Source organism: Eubalaena glacialis, chromosome 4, assembly GCF_028564815.1.
Source record: "Eubalaena glacialis isolate mEubGla1 chromosome 4, mEubGla1.1.hap2.+ XY, whole genome shotgun sequence".
NCBI classification, from domain to species: domain Eukaryota; kingdom Metazoa; phylum Chordata; class Mammalia; order Artiodactyla; family Balaenidae; genus Eubalaena; species Eubalaena glacialis.
In genome coordinates this window covers 123,782,352-123,800,270 of record NC_083719.1, presented here as the reverse complement: position 1 = coordinate 123,800,270, position 17,919 = coordinate 123,782,352, and the positions used below count along the sequence as shown (strand labels likewise).

The window sequence follows — 17,919 nt, the reverse complement described above, 5'->3', positions numbered from 1 at the left end:
AGTATTTATCTCTTTTAAAAAATTCCCCAGTTTTCTACATATCAAAAATAACATTTTCACTTCTAACAAAATTAGCAGTAATACCAAATCCATATTCAAATTTCCCCAACTGTCCCTAAAATGTCCTTTTCAACTGGTTGGTTCTGATCAAATCAGGATCCAATTCAGAACCATGCAATGCATCTGGTTGCTATGTCACTTAAGACCCTTTTAACCTAGAACAGTCCGTTTTTTCATGACACTGACTTGCTGAAGATCCCAGGCCAGTTCCACCTTTTGGATCTGCCTGATTGATTCCTCTAACCCTTGTATTTTTTATAAGTTGGAAGTTAGATCTGAAGACTTGATCAGATATAAATTGAACATTTTTATCAAGAGGACTTCATAAGTAGTACTGTGTATTTCAGTTACATCATACCAGGAGACCTATGAATATCTAAATTTCCCACCCTTAATCACTGACATTGGGTTAAGGTTATGACAGCTCAATCCTTACATTGTAATCAGAATGTTATCTGCACTATTAATAATTACTTTTGGACAACAGTCATAAACCAAAACCATCTCCAGCAAAATTGAACAAATGGTCACCCTACCTATCCACCATGAACCTAATGGTTTAATGATTTTATCTTTTCCTGAATCAATACTTTCCTTAGGGCTAGCAAAATAATGATTTTCTAATTACATGTTACTTTCTACATTTACTAGCTAACAATTCTTCTGTAAATTAGAGATTTCCTTCAACAACAGGGGCTATTGCCCCCAAATACAGTTTCTATGCTAAAAGTGGATAAATGCTTAGTTCTTTCCCTTTATTTATCAACTTTCAAAATAAAATGATGGTTTGATAGTCATCTCAACTGGGGACAGATTCTTTCTTCTGACTTCTTTAAGTATTATTATAGACTCACGGGTTTTCAGTTATTCAATCCGTTTCAATTAGCTACAATCAATCATTTTTGACGCTAGAATTTTCATACATTATCCATTTTCTTTTCACAACAGTCATCTAAGTAAGGTAACATCACTGTCTCTTTTACATGTCAAGAAACTGAGACAAAGAGAAGTTAGGTAACTAAGAAATTTACTAAGGTGGCTCAGATAGTAACTTCAATGTGCAGTTGAATACAGACTCCAAGAGAGTAGGAATGCATTCGTGTTTTTTAATCAGGTTCTCCTGAATATACCTCAGTGCCAGTTAATAAATAAGTCAATGCGCAAATTAGTTAATGATTATCATTTCTAGTTGACACCAAAAAAAAAATTCTAATACCTACTGAAGACTTTCGGATAAAATAATATCTGGGATTAGCTTCAAAATAAACAAGAATGGGGAGCAGCAAGGTCAGGGAGAGAATGTGAGGGGAGGGCAGCAGGTTATAGATGAAACAAGGTTGACTATACCTTGATAACTGTTGAAGCTGGATGATGGGGAGATGAGGGTTTATGATACTATCCTCTCTACTTTTTTAATATTGAAATCGTCCATTCATAGAGAAAATATTCTAAGTCCTTGAAACATTCAACTATAGGAAGCTGCCTAAAAGTATTTAAACTGATACACAGCAAGATGTGTCTTCTTACATTGTTAGTTTTTAGTTGGACAATTGATGAGAAAGTAAAGGAGATGATATGATGTACCCCAACACACGTAAAGAGTAAAAACATCTTCATAAGGGAGATTAAGGTAACAAAAATCTCATGTTTGACTTCTTAAAAATTGAGATATAATTAACTCATGTTTGACCTTTTGTTGGAAAGCCAACAATGCTGTATGCTTTTTGTTTTTAATGCCAAAACTTATAGAAAATCTGATGACTACAAAAGGAAGGGGAAAAGAAACTTGTGAATCTGTCTTCTAGAAGAAAAGATATCCTCAAGAGAAGGACTTATCCAAGTTGACCAAATTGAGGAGCCAGATAAAAAGACACCAGGTCACAAAACACACTGGGGTACAAATAGATATCCATTTAAAACCTTGTTTTTAAATAAACATGAAAGGAATGAGGAAAACAGAAAACTACCATTAGAACACCACGGTAATCATTGCTGCAGGCAAGGTCTACTGGTGAGTGCTAAAATTAGTGGGTGAAACTTTAAGGAGAAACAGGATATTGCATTACTCCAACTATCTCCACCCCAAATTTATAAAACACTGTGGCGGTTTTAACATATGTCCACAAGTTCTTTGACAGTCCTCCCTTCAGAAGGTGGAGTTAAGTCCCCTCTCCTTGAGTGTAAGTTAGACTTAGTGACCACCAGATACAGCTTACATTTGCAGTGGAGAAACCCAACAGACATCATCTTAACCAAGTGATGGAGATTAACATCTTCAGTGACAGCATGCACCCCTAATATGACATGATGAGAAGGGCTCTTCACCTCTGTGCTATTCTTCCGCAAAATCTGTAACCTCCATCTAAACTCGAGGAAACATTAAACAAACTCAAATTGAAGAACATTTTACAAAACACCTGATCACTACTCTTCAAAAGTGTCTAAGTCATGAAAGACAGGTAAAGACAGAGAAACTGTTTAAGGCAACAAAGGAAACATGACAACTAACTGCGATGTGGGATCTTGGCCTGCATCCTGGAACCAAAAAAGGACACTAGCAGGAAAAGCCATGGAAATCTGAATACAGTGTGTAGTTTAGTTAGTATTGTACCTCTTAGGTTTGTTTGTTTGTTTGTTTTATTTTTGGCTGCGTTGGGTCTTCATTGCTGCGTGTGGGCTTTCTCTAGTTGCGGCGAGCAGGGGCTACTCTTCATTGCGGTGCGCAAGCTTCTCATTGCAGTGGCTTCTTTTGTTGCGGAGCACAGGCTCTAGGCACATGGGCTTCAGTAGTTGTGGCATGTGGGCTCAGTAGTTGTGGCACGTGGGCTCAGTAGTTGTGGCTCATGGGCTCTAGAGCGCAGGCTCAGTAGTTGTGGTGCATGGGCTTAGCTGCTCCGCAGCTTGTGGGATCTTTGTGGACCAGGGCTCAAACCTGTGTCTCTTGCATTGGCAGGCAGATTCTTAACCACTGTGCCACCAGGGAAGTCCCCTGTACCTCTTAGTTTTGATAAATGTACCATGGTTATGTTGACACTAAGGGAAGCTGGGTGCAGAGGATTTCGGTATTAACTTTGCAACTCTTCTGTAAATCCAAAATTATTTCAAAATAAAAAGTTTTTAAAATACGTTTTCAGCTTCCAGATAGCTAACTCTCAATGATGCCAAGTGCAGAGGGTGGAAACCACAGCCATATTGTGATATATGCCTTATTATCCATCTATAAAATGAGAGGGTTTGACAAGATGCTCATCCAATGATCAGGGCAAGCAGTGCACAGAAATGTCCCTAGAAAAGGCTCAGTTACCTGAGTGCCAAGAGAGCACCCAAGGTACCCTTGACCTTGGGAAATACGTGTGGTTAAGGATTGTACTCCTAGCTTTACAGTTCTCCAAATAGATTTTCTTGGCAAAATAAGACTAGAACCAGGGACTTCCCTGGTGGCACAGTGGTTAAGAATCCACCTGCCAATGCAGGGGACACGGGTTCAATCCCTCAGCCAGGAAGATCCCACATGCTGCGAAGCAGCTAAGCCCGTGCACCACAACTACTGAGCCTGCACTCTACAGCCCGCAAGCCACAACTGCTGAGCCCATGTGCCACAACTACTGAAGCCTGCGCACCTAGAGCCCGTGCTCCGCAACAAGAGAAGCCACCACAATGAGAAGCCCGCGCACCGCAACGAAGAGTAGCCCGTGCTTGCCACAACTAGAGAAAGCCCGCACGCAGCGACGAAGACCCAACACAGCCAATAATAAATAAATAAATATATTTATTTAAAAAAAAAAAAGACTAGAACCAAAGATCCATTTCGATAAACCAGAATACCAATTTATTTACAGAGAATTACACCTGTCAGGTGAGCCAGACGTTCCTATCCTCTCTGTGGGCAGATTTACAGAGCAAGCAAAATTATCAGAAAGCAGCTCAATGTGATTGGACCAGAACAAGGGCAGTAAGTTATTTGATTTGAATCTTTAATGGGATTGGGTCATGATAGTCTGAAAATTCACTGTTCCAAATAGAGATATACTTTCCACTTAAAGCATCTTTGCCTACTCTTGCATTGGGGAACTCTCCGTCCCACCCAAGAGCCTATTCCTTGCATATATAGCTAAGCCTACTTCTCTAGCTAATAGGAAATTTAAAAAGAGGTGTGTTCTTTTCTGTTCCGCTCTATAGGAAGCAAACAGAAAGGAAGTCATTTTTATTATTAACATCATTGGCTGATTCAGTCAACAAACAAACAATAATTAGTGAGCTCATGAATTTGCAGTCCTTTAAGATAATTTCATGGACCTCCTGGGATCTGCAAGCCACAGAGTAGAGTACAGTACTCTGGGATGACCATCTATGTTTTGTTTCCACAATTTTTTCCCAATAGAATACCATATAATTATTTAGGCTTCCACTTATTAAATGATAATCACATTCCCTAGGATTACCCTCATTTGGATTTGTCCTAGAATAATCAACCACTCATTTGCAATCTCTTGGTTTATTAACATAAATGACTGTACCTAAGTCCATTGTATTATATATGCATTTTACTAGTTTAACTCCAAGAAACTCTGGATTTGTTCCAAAATACTCAATGACACATTTATAATCTCTTGGTTCATTAATATAAACTGTTAATCAAACGCATTGTTTAAAGTAACTGCTATTTATCTTACTAAATTGGTGAGGCATTTCTCTTTCCTTCTTTTAGCAACAACAATTATGTCTTTTGGGGTTCATTCCAGCTCTAAAATCATACTATTAAAATTTTTCTGTTTTTCAAAATTAAAACAACATCATCTCAGGAATCCTCACATAACGGTTATTTCTTTAATTAGGAAGTTAAGGATTTTGTTTATTTTAAGAGGCGTTATGATTGAAAGCTGTAAAAGGACAGCTCTAAAAGAGAACATTATTTTTAAAAGACTTTAATTAGCTAGCTAAAACAACAAGTACTTTCCCTACACATAGTAAAATGAATGGGTGTACTGTCTTAGACAGTGTGTCCCTAAAGCAATCCTGGGACCCAAGGGAAAGAGTTCAAGTTGGCTAAAGAGCATTCTTAGTCGTTATTTTTTTTTCATAAAAGTAATATTTAAGACTCTATTATAATGCAATTGTTTTAAATACTGTCATACACAATTTCCCCAAATTGCCACCTTGAGAAGTTACAAAAGCAGTTAATTGGAAAGCTAAAAAGAATCTTTGAGATCATCTAGTCCAACATTCTTTGCACAAATTTGATGAGGAAGCAGAGACCCTGAGGGTTTGATTATTAACTTTCTCACAGTCACATATCCAGTTAGTGGCAAAAACAGGACTAGAACCCAAGTCTTGACAACATTGTGCTTCCTCAGTTCAATTTGAAAGCTCTGTGTCTTAAAATTTACAAAACTCAACATCTGCAGTGTATCATTAAGCACCACACCAGTCTCAGGACAAAGTAAAGTAATAATTTGTTATTGCTGTAGCAATAACTCCATCTTAGAAGTTACGTGAACTCCTCTCCATTACAAAAACGTATCAGACCAAGTGTTCTAATTTTGAATTCAGAAGATAATTCATTTGTCCATTTGGCAAATCCATTCATTTGTCCATTTGGCAAACATTTGATGAACACTTACTGTGTGCCAGGAACTATCACAGTTGCTAAAGAAACGAGCCGCTGTCCATGGAGTACACAGCCTAGAAGAGGAAGTAGATAAACCAAATCATAGCCATGGCAAATGACTAGTGTTGACTAAGTGATTACCACATGCAAGCATTTTACATGGAACTTCCCAGTTAAGTCCTCATGACAATCATATGCGGCAACAATTTATCCCCACTTCACGGATGAGGTAACTGAGAATTAGATAGGTTCATTGAGGGCTTCCCTGGTGAGGCAGTGGTTAAGAATCCGCCTGCCAATGCAGGGGACATGGGTTCGAGCCCTGGTCCGGGAAGATCCCACATGCCGCGGAGCAACTAAGCCCGTGCACCACAACTACTGAGCCTGCGCGCCACAACTACTGAAGCCTGCAAGCCTAGAGCCCGCGCTCCGCAACAAGAGAAGCCATGGCAATGAGAAGCCCGTGACCGCCACGAAGAGTAGCCCCTGCTCTCCACGACTAGAGAAAGCTCGCACACAGCAACGAAGACCCAATGCAGCCAAAAATAAATAGATAGATAAATAAAATTAAAAAAAAAAAAGAAAGGTTCATTGAGTTGCCCAAACTCATACAGTTTAAGTGGTGTAGTCAGGCAATTCCACACTATTGCATTTGCCCTGAATCTTTATGCCATACTGCTGGGAATTAAGGCAGAAACACAGAAGCAGGGGCTCTGATTGGAGGGAAAGTCCACTGTGAAGATGGAAACTGAGGAAGCAAACAAGGACCGTCCACTGTGAAGATGGACACTGAGGAAGCAAACAAGGACCAGGAAAGGATGCATTAAGGAATAGCATTTTGGGAGCAAATTTAGGAACTAAAGCACTGATGTACAGGGGAGTGGCAGGAGATGAACTAGAAAGGTGGGTGAGGTTATATTTATTCCATAGGTAATAAGAAGTTTTTATTCAGGGGTTTCAAGTAGGGAAGTGACAGGATCAGATTTGCTGACTACAGTCAGTATGATGAGTTAGAATAGAGCAAGTTTGCAATCAGGGAGACAGTAGAAATTGTTGTGATTGACCGTAATGAGACTTTGAGCTAAGACAATGACAGCAAGACTGGAGCAGAGGGGACAGGTTCAGGAGCTTTTTTTTTTTCCCAATTAGAAGTTATTTGATTTGAGTTGGTCAAAGACCAGAGATATGAGATATTGCAAATACATCATCAAAGATAAGCTCTAAACAAACGGTTAAGTGTAACTGTGAATTTGTAATCTTTTATAGATTCGTCCTTATTACATGTAAGTGTGTGTGTGTATATATATATATATGTATATAACTTTTCAGAAATATATTTTGTGAAACAGGATGGAATCACCTGTAATTAAACAAGGAGGTTGCAGGTGTAATATCAAAAAAGAAGACTTTAGAAACTTTTAGCTATTTGTCCATTTTTCTGCAAACTTTTTTGTGGGTAGCCCTTGCTTGAAATATTGGCGTATTCCATTTGGAACATACTTCTATTCTCTTTCTTCCACTCAGGTGGAAGCAAAGTGAGGGGTTTTTTTTTGTTTTTTCCTATTTCTTTTTTTTTTTTTTTTGCCGCACCCGTGCGTCTTGAGAGATCTCAGTTCCCGGACCAGGGATTGAACCCTGGCCACCGCGGTGAAAGTGCCGAATCCTAACCACTAGACCACCAGGGAACTCCCGAGGGTTCTTAAATCTCAATGAGATTATGATGATTGTAGAAACGCAAAATGGTCAGTTATACAAGCCTCAGCCCCCAAAGATCCGCGTTGCTGAAGCTAATGGCTAAGTGAAGACAGTTTAAGAGAAGGGAAGGCAGCAAAGTGACACTTGTTGAAGGAAAATGACTAGCTTTCATACCTAATCTGTTACTTCACCCCTTACGTCAAAGGCCATGCCGACAGTCTCCCTTCGCCGGCACTGTTTTCCGCCAGCCCTCTTTCATGCCTGACCTCGCGAGATGCATGTGTGCTCTACCTCCTCTGGGGCACCTCACCTGACAGATTGCTGGTTCCCGCACTGCCCCAGAGCAGGAGCTATTTAAAAGGTAGAATCAACAAAACTAGGTGAGTGATTGGATTTGAGTGTGGGACAGGTGGGGAATTTTAGGCCACATTAAGATTTCTAACTGGGGCAGCCTGGGTTACATAGGGATAACTTCTCCAACCTTAAAGATCAAGTATATAGTTATAGTCACAGACATAAATTTTAAATAGACTTGCTGGGTTTGGACTCTGTATCATATTCAAATTTCTTTGTTAACCAGATACTGTAGGATTTTTAGAACGAAACAGAAACGTAGGAATGTGGAAATTAAATTTACCCACAGCCCAGTCACTTGCATCAGAACATCAAAACTTCATGGGATTTGAATTAGGAAGTTTCCAGAACTAACATGAAAGGTCACAGGTCCCTTTATGCAGAAGAACTTGTTAGGCCAAAGTAATCATACTAAAAAGTAAATAATAAAGCAAATCACTGCTAGTGGAATTCGCTATTAGTGAAATGACACATTCATTCATAGCCTTTCTAACTTGTACAGTTCTACACTTGTAAATGGAAACAGTATAATGAGACCCAACTCCTGCCCTCAAGGAGCTTATGGTCTAGTTGAGGAAGACTAAGAAGCAAAAACTGCAGCACAGATGATAAAATTTCCAACAGGGATTAGCTCAGATGCTGGGAAGCCCAGCAGAGGGTAAGGAGACCCAGCCCTGTGGGCAGTGGCCCCTCCTCCCTGAGGTCAGGCCAGCTCCCCTGTAGGAAGCATGTGATTGTATTAGGCACAGACAATGTGGTGGGCATTTCAGGTAGCAGCAAAGCATGGGATGGAAGAAGGACATTTTGACTCACCCCACCATTTTGTTCCAGGGGATGTTTCAATGCTGCAATACCAAGAAGTAAGCAAGCAATATCCAAGGACTGCTGCAGCTTCTCTGTCACAGGTTGCCTGGGTTTGAATCCTGGATCTGCCTTTTACCTGCTGCATAATTTGGGACAATTTATTTCCACTCTTTGTGCCAAAGTCTCCCCATCTTAAAATGGAAATAATAATAATAATTGTATCTCTGCAGAGTTTCTGTGGGGGTTAAATGAATGTAAGCCCATTTAAAGTGTTTAGAACAGGGCTCATAGTAAGTGCTCAATAAACATTAGCTATTACCATTTCTATAAATATAATATTTTTTCTTATTATTTGACCTCCTCTTGCTGTCTTTATCTCTCATGTCTGAATCTTTCTCTCTGTTTTACCTGGCTCTCTCTGTTGCATAAACTGCTCTCAATTTTCTCATAGGTTAGCTAAGTAATAAATACAAACTATTAGTCTGATGTCCAATTCATAATGGATATTTCTGGTAAAAATAACCAGTACAAATTGAAACTGAAAATAGCTATCATTGCATGTAGTAAAATGTGATATTGACTAAAAATTGACTGAAGATCAAATCTTAAAGTGCAAATCTGCAAAATTTGAGCCAGGAAAGTTGAGCCTGGTAGAAATAACAGTCATTGAAGAAACTTCACACAACTATATAACAATTGGTAAAATTTGATGCAGAGAGAACTGCTGGATGACTCAAATCTTCACTCTGAAATTCAAATGAAGAACTAATTCTGTCAGAAATAACTTTAGGGACTTCCCTGGTAGAGCAGTGGTTAAAAATCCGCCTGCCAACGCAGGGGACACGGGTTCAATCCCTTGCCCGGGAAGATCCCACATGCCGCGGAGCAACTAAGCCCGTGCGCCACAACTACTGAGCCTGCGTGCCACAACTACTGAGCCTGCACTCTAGAGCCCGCGAGCCACAACTACTGAAGCCCGCGTGCCTAGAGCCCATGCTCTGCAACAAGAGAAGCCACCGCAGTGAGAAGCCCACGAACCACAACGAAGAGTAGCCCCGCTCGCAGCAACTAGAGAAAACCCGTGCGCAGCAACGAAGACCCGACGCAGCCAAAAATAAATAAATAAATAAATAATTTTTTAAAAAAAGAAACTTTAGTAAATAAAAAAACTAATAGCAAAAAATGAAAAAATACTGCCTAATACAGAAAACTGATCCAGAAAAGTATTGGTGTTTGGGGGGAGGATTATTTATTGGGGTTTATGATTTATTGGACTTTGATCCTGAAAATGCTTTCTCAATAAACATGTAACAGTGTTGGTATAATTTTGATTCAATGTCAAAAATGCCATTAGGGTCCAAAAAATTAGGGTCAGGATGGGGGTATGGATCAAGGGGTGTATGTGTGTGTGTGTTTGTGTGCACAAGTGTATAGAAGTTAGGGAAAAACAAAAGGCAGCATGGCCTCAGAAATGGAGCGGCATGTAGATTATCCCCCATGCTATTAGTAATATCCTGTTAACCTAATTGATGGGACAGAGACAGAGTAGTGCACAGGCTTTAGGATCAGGCAGACTTGGGTTAAAAAAGGGTTCCATTACTCACTAGCTGTCACCCTGCAAAAGTCACCACCTCCCCAAGCCTCAGCCTCCTCATCTGAAAGCAAGAATGGCAATAGTACTCACCTCGTAAGGTTATCATGAGGACCCCCTGAGACAATGCCCCTGGCAGGTACCTGGCTTTCCGTCTACCCTTGGAAGAGATGTTAGCCACCATTACTTGTTACTGTTCTACTTTTTCAGTGCGTCTGTGCTCCCGGAAGTAACTCATCCAGCTGGCAGCCAGCTAGATGAATAACTTCTTCTGAATAGGGTCTTCATATCATATTTCTTTACCCACCCTCCCTAGCCCAGTTTCCAGGACCCCAACACAATGCCATGCTTATCATATGATCCCAGTGATTTTTAGCTGTATGTTGAGTGCATATTAAAGAAAGAGAGAAATAAAAGGGGAGAAAGAAAGGGAGTTTGGGGTCAGGGCTGTTAGACATATGCGGTGCGTCAAAGGACCGCCAGACAGCTGGTGAGCAGGGGAACACTCCTAGGCGCTAGGTACTAATTAGCTGACAGGTGGGTCAAGGGTTGGAAAAGGCGGGAAACAGTATGTTGTTTACTTCCCAGAATGAGAGGCTGCCCCGAGGCCAGGCTCCCTAACATCCCCACTCCTCCTGGCTGAATTGGTACAAGTGAAGACTATGCCCCACTTCACCTTGAAGAAGCCCTGGGCTGAGTGAAGAGGAGCTTTGCAGACAGATGTGATAACTAAACTTACAAGAAAGGCTCTGGGCCACTTTGGCCTCGGCTAGCACTCCACTTCCTCTGGTCACATCTTCCCTGACACTAAAATACAGCTTGGAAAGACAGCTCAGTGCCTTTACAGTCGCTGTGGCTTCCTCGAGCTGCAGCCCCCTCTCTCTTTGATGATCCTGGGGGGCTGTAATTCTCATCCCCTGACATTTATGGGAGGCTGCGTATTAGCAAAAGGCTTTACAGCCATTTTTATGAGGGCTGCCTCCCTGAGACCTGTCAGGTATAGTCACCCAGGCCGAGCAGAAAGAGAGAGCAAAGGCTTGCGAGTAATGGTCCTCGCCCCCGGGCCCGCAAAGAGCCCAGATCGGAGCCTTGCAGGTGCCACATTTCTTCAATCGCGTGTCACGGCTGATCAGCGTGCCCTCGTAGCTTCGGCAGCTGTCAGTCATCCTCTGCCACATCTGACTCATCAGTGGGTCCTGAAGGTGCAGCTCCCAAAGGCATCTTCTGTCCATCCATTTCTGCCCATGTCCACGGCACCACTCTGGTCCAGCCTACCTCCCACACAGCCCCTGCCTGGCTCTGCCTCCTAGGCTTGTCCCCTGCCCTACCTTCCATGATCCACACAGGAGACAGAGTGATCCTCTAGATGTTTACTTATTTCTTTCATGTACGCACCTGTAAACTTTCTGATACTTCTGGAAAAATCTTTACGGAAATCCTAGAGTGAAAATGTCCTACTGAAAGAATAATCTTTTTTTAATTTTATTTATTTTTTTGGCTGTGCTGGGTCTTCGATGCTGACGCAGGCTCAGTAGTTGCAGGGGCTTAGTCGCAGCATGTGGGATCTTAGTTCCCCGACCAGGGATCGAACCTGGGCCCCCTGCACTGGGAGTGCAGAGTCTGAACCGCTGGACCACCAGGGAAGTCCCAGAATAATCTTTTAAAAACAAAAATAGCGACCTTTCAACAGCTTCCTCTATTGGGTAAGATTTATTCAGAAGAAAATCCAAGTTCCTTCGCAGACTGCAGGGTCCCTGCATGACCCAGCCCCTACCCGCCCCTCTGGCCTTCCCTCCACACTGGCCCCTGTTCCCACGCCAGGTTCAGGGACCCACTTCTTAATCTGCCTGCAGAGCCCTGGGCTCTGCTCTCATCTCAGCTGAGTTTGTCTCAACCTTCCAGTCTCAGCTCACGTGTCACCTCCCAGCCCCCGAGTCTTAAATTGCCTGTTAAGTGCTTTCAGAGCCCTCTGAACAAACTTTAAATGTTTCTTATTTGTTGACTTACACATAGTCTGTCTCATTTGCTAGAATGTACATCCCAGGAGAACAGGGACATGTATTTTTTACCGTTGCACTAATGCTTAGCACAGCACCTGCACAGGGTATAGGCAAAGTATACTTATACACAGTAAATATGTGTTGAAAATTAAGTGAAGGAATGAAGCAATCCACTGAAACACCGCTCTGCATCTCGAACCCCCTGCTAGTCTTCATCATAATCAGTAGAGGGCAGCAAAGACCCTAAGTTATCTAATTTCTGGGGTTTCCTCCAGAAACTTTTGAAAACTTATTCCCCTTTGCCAAATAGCAGCGTCGAGTTTATCAGGAATTTCAGGGAAATGTCTTGCCTTAAAATTTCTTTCTTCTCCTTATTCCTGAAGCCTTCTCCTCTCTGAGTCATTTACAGTTTTTTTGTTTTGTTTGTTTGTTTGTTTGAAGATTCCAGGCACAATGCTCCTTAGAAGATGATAGCAGATGTTGTATTGACTAAGCCAGAAAGAAACCCAATGGCCTGGAGCCTGTACCTCCCTGCCAGACAAGTTAGTGTGGAAAAAAAGATGCCCCTGTCATCACCGACAGATGTTTGGGACATAAGGATTTACGGCTCTCCCTTATGGTGCTTGGGGAGGAGCAGGTACCAGCTAGGCAGCTGCTGTTTATGTTTTGAGCATTTGTAAGAGCAAGTTGTGTGTGTGTTTCTAGTTCTGTCTTCTGCTTGGATCTGTTTCTGCTTATTCCATCTTCCTTTTTTTTTTTTTTAGCTGGTTGATTTTTCTTTTCTTTTCTTTTTTTTTAAATGAAAGCTTCTTTCTTTCTTTCTTTCTTTTTGGCTGTGTTGGGTCTTCGTTTCTGTGCGAGGGCTTTCTCTAGTTGCGGCAAGCGGGGGCCACTCTTCATCGCGGTGCGCGGGCCTCTCACTGTCGCGGCCTCTCTTGTTGGGAGCACAGGCTCCAGACGCTCAGGCTCAGTAGTTGTGGCTCACGGGCCTAGTTGCTCCGCGGCATGTGAGATCCTCCCAGACCAGGGCTCGAACCCGTGTCCCCTGCATTGGCAGGCAGATTCTCAACCACTGCGCCACGAGGGAAGCCCTTCCCTTTTTTTTTTAACAATCCCCCACCCAGGGCAGGAACCTCGGCATCTCCTGCCTTTGTGGGCTCCTTCACCAAGAATGCACCCTGAATCCGGGTAATCAGCAGTAGAATCAGCGTCCACAGAATCCCAGGATGGTGTTTTCATTTGATCTCTGCCCTACAAATATTTACTGAGCCCTGTGACTTACCAGGCCTGGGTGTGTGCTCTGTGGGTACAGATGCTCCATTTGATTGAAAGAGCAGTTACTAGAATCAAAAGGGAGGCAGAGTTTCTCAACCTCGGTGCTATGGACATTTTGGATGAGATCATTCTTTGTTGTGAGAACATTCTAGGATTTTAGCAACATCCCTGGCCTCTCCCTATTAGATACAGGTAGTACTCATCCCCTAAGTTGTGATGACCAAAAATGTTTTCAGACATTGCAAAATGTCCCCAGGGGGCAAATTCCTACTCCCCAATCTTTTTTTGTTTTTTTTAAATTGTATTTATTTATTTAATTTTGGCTGCGTTGGGTCTTTCGTTGCTGCACGCGGGCTTTTCTCTGCTTGCAGCGAGCGGGGGCTACTCTTCGTTGTGGTGCGCCAGCTTCTCATTGAGGTGGCTGCTTCCCTTGTTGCAGAGCACGAGCTCTAGGCGTGCGGGCTTCAGTAGTTGTGGCTCGCAGGCTCTAGAGTGCAGGCTCAGTAGTTGTGGCGCACGGGCTTAGTTGCTCCGCGGCATGTGGGATCTTCCCAGACCAGGGCTCAAACCCGTGTCCCTTGCATTGGCAGGCGGATTCTTAACCACTGGACCACCAGGGAAGCCCCTACCCTCCGATCTTGCAAGCCATTCTTTTAAGGATCATGGTGGAAATCTTTTGGGGTGTCTTTCCAGCCTGAGTCAATGACCCCTTTCTCCTAGTTCTGCTCCTCACTATCCCATGCTTGTGTGTTGTGACCTGAAGCCTATGGACTGTGCAGATTGGACATATGACCCAACTTAGGTCTCTCAGCTTCTTTCCTTTGGGAATTTGAAACTAGGACCCAGGGACTGAGTACCAGCTGGATTCTTCAGGGGGACAAAACTTAAACGCAAATTTAGAAGGCGTGGGCGGATGTATGATAACATGGGGAACATGAAGCAGAGATATCCTACTGCAGAGATAAGAATGAAATAAACTACGGGGATGGGGAATAAATTAGGAGGTAGGGATTAACATATACACACTACTATATATAAAATAGATAACCAACAAGGACCTACTGTATAGCACAGGGAACTATACTCAATATTTTGTAATAACCTATAATGGAAAAGAACCTGAAAAAGAATATATATATAACTGAATCATTGTGCTGTACACCTGAAACTAACACAACATTGTAAATCAACTATACTTCAAAAAAAAAAAATGCAATAAACTACGGAGAAACACAGAGGAAGAGGCAGACAGAAGTCACCTCATTCTGGCCCTTTCTCGTTCCAGTACTTCCTAAGGACAGGGTAAACTTCCTGCCTTGGGTAGGAAAGACACTGATAACTAATTCCTCTTTTGTGCTAGGGCAGTTTTTGTTTGTTTGCTTTTTTCTGAGTCCTAACTGGTACATTCTCTCTAGCCTGGAAGTGAAATCATAACCAGAAAACATCAGGGATCTAGGCAGTTTAGGGAACTGTTTCTAACCCTCAGGGCAGCTCCACCCACTTCTGCAGATGTGCGCCATTCTCCTTTCTCTACCAAACGGCTTCCTTACCCTCTCTATAGAATTTTTCTTGTCATAACCTTAGCTTGTACATGGCCTGGTGTGTCATGGCCTCAACTCAACTTCTGGTTTGCTGTCCATTCACTAACAGCAAACCCAGGCTGGGTTTCTTGGCTCAGATTCCTGAGCAAGAGAGTCTGATTGGCTCATGTGGCAAAACACTATTGGCTGCCCATCCCACAATCATCCCTCCCAATCAGTTTTGTTCAGGTGAACAACCCAAGGTGATGAACCAGAATTGGTTTGTTAAGGGCAATGAGATGTAAAAGGAATCTTCTTGGGAGGCTTATGGAAAGAATTTTATCCTTGATACAAGAAGGCAAAGCCCAAGGAGGAGCTAGTCCATCCCCTTCCTGCCTACTTTGGATATGTCATGTGAGGACATGATATATGAAGCTATGGCAGCCATTTTGCAACCATGAAGTAAAGCCAAGAGACTTAGAGAGGAACTGGCAGAATCGGGCTACAAAGCCTCGAGCTGACAAATTAACCAACCCTGGAGCCATGTACCTTTAAACTTCTTGTTACATGAGATAATTAGGTATCCTTACAGTTTAAGCTACTTTGACTCCAGTATCCTGTTACATGAAGCTTAAAGGATCCTGACCGATACAGTATAGCTCATCTTTTCAGGCCAGGTCACTCAGGTTCCAGGTCACTAGCTGGCTATCCTGTCACACACCTACCTCCAATCCATGTGTATATTCCCCTGCCCCAAACTTTTATTATGAAAATTTTTACACCTACAGAAAAGTTGAGGATATAATACAGTGAACACTGAAATATCCCTCACCTAGATTGTTAACATATGCAGTTAAATGCTGTATATGTTCATTGTATAATATTTCCATATATATGAGAGTATTTGTTTCACTGAACCATTTGAAAGTAAGTTAGACAATTTATGAAGCTTCGCCCCAAAGTACTTCAGCATTTATCTCCTAAGAAACAAGAACATTTTCCTATATAACCAAACTGTCATTATAGTAGATTTAACACTGATTATTCTCTAATATAAAAATCTTACTAAATTCTTCAATTTTCTCAGTAATGTCCTTTGGAGCATTTTTTTTGGTTTGTTTGGTCCAGTCTCCTTTATTCTAAAACAGCTCTTCTGCTTTTTTTGTTTTTTGTTTTTGGTCTTTCCTGTCACTTTCAGGCCAGTTGTTTTTATCTGGTTGTTTCTTCAGAATTAGATTTCGTTAAAGATTTTTAGCAAAAACTCTACAGAGGTGATGTTGGGTCCTTCTTAGCACATCACAAGAGGCACAGGAAGCCACTGTGTCCTATTATCGGTTGTGCTAGGTTTAATCAGTTGATTAAGGTGCTATCTGCTAGAATTCTCCATTATAAAGAGTTTGAAAAGATGTCTTTACAATTAATAAGTAATCTGTGGGATAGTACTTTGAGAATATCTTGTTCCCCAACAACTTTCACCCAATGTTTTAGCAGCCATTAGTAAACCTTGCCTGAATCAACTCTGTGATTACAAAGATCACATTTTTTTGAATTTTATCATTTCCTCTCTACATTTATTAGCTGGCATTCTACTGCTTAAGGAAAAGAGCTTTCTCTTCCCTCACACTCACTTTTTAATTTTCTTGAGTATTATTATGAACTCAGATTTTTCATTACCACTAATTTTCTTTTCGATGTTCAATTTGTCCCAAATTTGGCCCCTTCAAGGTGGGAGCCCCTTCCAGCTGGTCTCTGTCCTTCACACATAACCCCATCATTGTTTGAGCACTTGTTTGCTCTCTAGCAGAGGAAACCCCAAGCTCATTTTGTACTTTCCTTTGATTCAGACCTAGAATCAGCCATTTCCCCAAGATAACTTGATTACTTTTAGTGAGAAGTAGTTCACAGAAAGCAAAAACTGGGTGGTAAGAGTGCTTATTGCTATTGGGGTGTCATTGTGTCTAGGTCCTTTCAGTGGACAGAGCCAGGAAGTATGTTTGATTTTAAATCGTAAATTTATCTTGATCCCCCAACTCCAATCCAACACCACAGGATTCTTCCTCTTTTCCTCCCAGTCCATATTTTTATCTCTTTTCTCCCACAGTGAGAACCTGGTTTTCAATCCAACATCAATATATTTACTCATTTGCTCCTCCCTACAATACACCCAATAGTATCAGAATTACTGTATCAGTACCACTACCAACAACAAATCTACCAATAAAGTTCCAGATTGTTTGCAGTGCTTTTTTTTATCCCTAGAATATAGCCCACTAAAGGTAAAAAGATCTGTTAAAAAAACTTTTAACCTCGAAATAGGTTCATTTGTTTCTCTTTATATTCAGTGTTAGAGTTTTCCTTTCCTTGTTGACTTAATTTTTTTCTTTGTGATAGTGGGCTTCTTAATTTTTTTCCAGTTTTATTGAGATATAACTGCTATATAAGATTTGTAAGTTTAAGGTATACAACATAATGATTTGGTATATGTATATATTGATACAATTACCAAAGTTTAGTTAACATCCATAACAAAAATATGGAATGCTTCACAAATTTGCATGTCATTCTTGTGCAGGGGCCATGCAAATCTTCTCTGTATCATTTCAATTTTAGTATACATGCTGCCAAAGCAAGAGCTAATTTAATTTTTTGAATATGTAAAACAGTAGCATAGTTAAAAAGTCAAAACTATATAAAATGTAACTCAGAGTAGTTTTCTTCAACCCCTGCGCATAAGTTTCTGGTTTATCCTTTCTTAATTGCAAAAATAAGCAAATAATATATATGTATATGTGCATGCATATACACACATATATCCTCATTTTTGCCTTTTTTATTCAAATATTAGTATACCACATATACTCTTCTGCATGCTATTGTTTTCACTTCATATTGTTTTATGTTATACAAATACAAGTGTTTTATAGCACTGGTGTTTCACTTATTTGCTCTCTCAAATGTATTTGGTATTTAGGAAGGTTTTATTTTTATTTTAATGGTTACTTTTATACTAAA

General features: G+C 41.2%; 1 non-coding gene across 1 annotated transcript; it reads right to left on the bottom strand.

The window, feature by feature from the left end:
- Positions 1-17,434: 17,434 nt before the first annotated feature.
- Positions 17,435-17,537, bottom strand: LOC133091675 (U6 spliceosomal RNA). Its single transcript, XR_009700998.1, has one exon. It is a non-coding gene; the product is annotated as a U6 spliceosomal RNA (small nuclear RNA).
- Between the last annotated feature and the right edge of the window lie 382 nt (positions 17,538-17,919).